The sequence below is a fragment of the Homarus americanus genome, unplaced genomic scaffold (genome assembly GCF_018991925.1).
Source record: "Homarus americanus isolate GMGI-L3 unplaced genomic scaffold, GMGI_Hamer_2.0 scaffold30532, whole genome shotgun sequence".
Classification (NCBI taxonomy): Eukaryota; Metazoa; Arthropoda; class Malacostraca; order Decapoda; family Nephropidae; genus Homarus; species Homarus americanus.
The window spans coordinates 2715-5404 of NW_024715104.1; the positions used below are offsets into that span (position 1 = coordinate 2715).

A 2690-nucleotide genomic window follows, 5' to 3' on the forward strand; every position below is an offset into this window, starting at 1 on the left:
ACACAAATTTTACAAATAGGAAAGATAGGAGCAGGTGGAAAGATTCGGTGTGTATGGGGTTAAGATTAGGGTATAAATATTACTAGGAACATGGAGCCGAGAGAAGTGAACGGGATATGGAATGTAGAGTTTGTAGAACATCCAGGTCCCATACCCTGCCACATGGGATGCCCATTTCTTAATGTATATAGAAATGCCCAGATAAATAATGTCTCCAAGCAAATAGAATGGATGCTTAAAAATAGGAAAGTAGATGAAATATTCAAGAAATATAGAAATTTTGCATCTGGAATATAACTATGTACTATACAAGATATATCTGTATTAGGGATTTATGTGAGTCCTGAGAGGGACATTCCTGGACTGGGGTGGCGGATGACTTAAGTCACTTCATCCCTTTGAGATGTATTTTTTTTTATCTCAATAAACGTATCAATCAACTACGTGAAAATGAGACTACGAACTCATTTTACTTTCCTAAGATCCTTTTTTCAAACTTCACTGTGACTGAGCTATCGAAGACCAGAATTAAATTGATTTCAAGGTTCAAGATGGCAGTCCCTGGTGAACGTTCCGGAGCGTTAGACAAGTAGTATTAGGTTACACCCGTTAGATTTTCAGATATACGTGGCGTGAGAGTCCCCTTCAGGATAATTAATTAATTTCTTAATTAACACCCTTACAACAATTTCACCATGAACATCAGATTCTGTGATGTTCATATATGAAAAGGGGGTGACTTCAGCCACAGTTAACAATTACTGACATCTCTAGGGATGACGTCAATGATACCTCATTCTTAAAGTAGATTCTACCCTGACTTATATTGACAATTTCACTAACAGTAAATACAATAGAAGCTTTCAACATCAGTCACAAAGGATCTTGAACGCTTCATCTGTAATCAGACATCTCTAAGTTGACGCAAAGTAAGGGTGTTCTCTCACCAATTCAAATTTCATGAACACCCTGTGCGGTATTTTGGAATACCTGAGTCTCTCCGGAGGACTCCGTTCTCCCGAAGTGGTTAGAGAACAAATATTTCAAGTAGCGAACTCAAAAGGTTTACAGATTTCAATTCAATTTCAATATTTTTTATTTCTTGATAGAGGAAGCGGGATCCTAGTGCTGTCCCTAGGTACCCTTGGTTTGTTTGAAGTCTAGAGCAATTTTTAATAAGTGCATGAAATTAATTTTATGACAGATCTGTATTCTCCCAACCTGATTTAGATATGTAATAGTCGGGATAATTGTTCCATCCAGGACGTTGTATATGTGAATAGATTTTTTTTTTTTTACTACATTAGATCACATACACTTGATTACGACATTGTATGATTCTTTTCAGCTAATTTGAATTAGTTTTGTGAGCCCATGTGAATGGGCTAAGAAAAAATTAATTAAGACTCATTGAGTTGTTCCCCCCCACGGAAATCTTTAGTAAAAGGCGAAAGATTTATGCGTTTTGAAGGGAAACCAGAGCTATGGTCGCAAAGTTGTTCAAGACCCCAACAAACATTAACTTAGAACATACATGGAGTTGTAGTTCCAGTCAAGAAAGACATTAAAGGTTTTATTGTCCAGTGTCTAGAAGAGTTTTAAAATAAGATTTACAAGTCCTTCGTAACACTTAAGACTACCGTGATTGGCAGTCAAAAGAGGTATTACTTAATGTGGATTTTCTTTAAGAGGATTTAATTTACATAATTCCTTTAAATCTGAACAAATATAGCAAATCAACGAGAATGTTATTGTTACAATGTTATGACTGCGCTTCAACTAAGGTCTTTAAGGGCATAACTTAGTTCATAAATGTTCTGTTTTATAATATGGCCCTCATTGTGCAACCGTTTAGTCATAATTAATAGTAATCTAATATAATGAAAATAAACCTGGATCTTGATTATAGAAATGCTTTTATTCTTATGTAATATAAGTTATTTCAATGGTGATAACCACCGGTCTCTCATGTCTACCTACCACTATTACGCCTGTATGAAACTGGTAACTTCAGGTCCGCAGGAGTAGCAGTCCAATAAATCTTAAAAAAAAAAAAAAAAAAAAACATTAAATAATTATTATAGCGCTTGAAATACTATCTACTGTTATATCAAAACATGAACGAGAAGAAAAGTCAAAAGCTAGCGAGCTACAACTTAAATTATTAGTATAAAAGATCAATAAAGAATTTTAAAATACAGCATGTCTAGTTGAGCCCGGATACTTTTACTCTCCTAATTTCCTTCAAACTTTCCCCTCATTTACGTCCACCTAACCCCCCCCCCCCGCCCCAATACTTCCAAAGTACTTCCAACAAAAACCCAGCAACAAATATTAGCCCTTCATCCTTATCTACAGGCTTCAAGTCAAGTTTGATAACGTAAAAAAAAACAAAGAAACATAGGAAAAAAATGCTTCTGTAACAGTGCCATGTAAATTGTCATGTTTTAGAGAAAATCTATGAGAATCTAGTTTAGACAATATTCCTGCCAAAAAGCCATTATAGAGGCATATTACACCAAAAAGAGCCTGCCTATGTGCCTACATCTTAGCCAATCACCGTGACCTCTAAGTGTGACGCGAAAGGCGCAGCTGAGCTGTTTTTTTTGTTTTTTTTATTGGACACCCCCTTACATCCTTGTTTAAGGTGAAGCGCAGAAGCGTTTACAGCGCCCAACAGGGAAGCATGC

The 2690-nt window shown here is 35.9% G+C and overlaps 1 non-coding gene across 1 annotated transcript; it reads right to left on the reverse strand.

Moving 5' to 3' along the window:
* Positions 1–1369: 1369 nt before the first annotated feature.
* Positions 1370–1485, reverse strand: LOC121854560. The gene has a single exon (XR_006086579.1). It is a non-coding gene; the product is annotated as a U5 spliceosomal RNA (small nuclear RNA).
* Positions 1486–2690: the final 1205 nt, after the last annotated feature.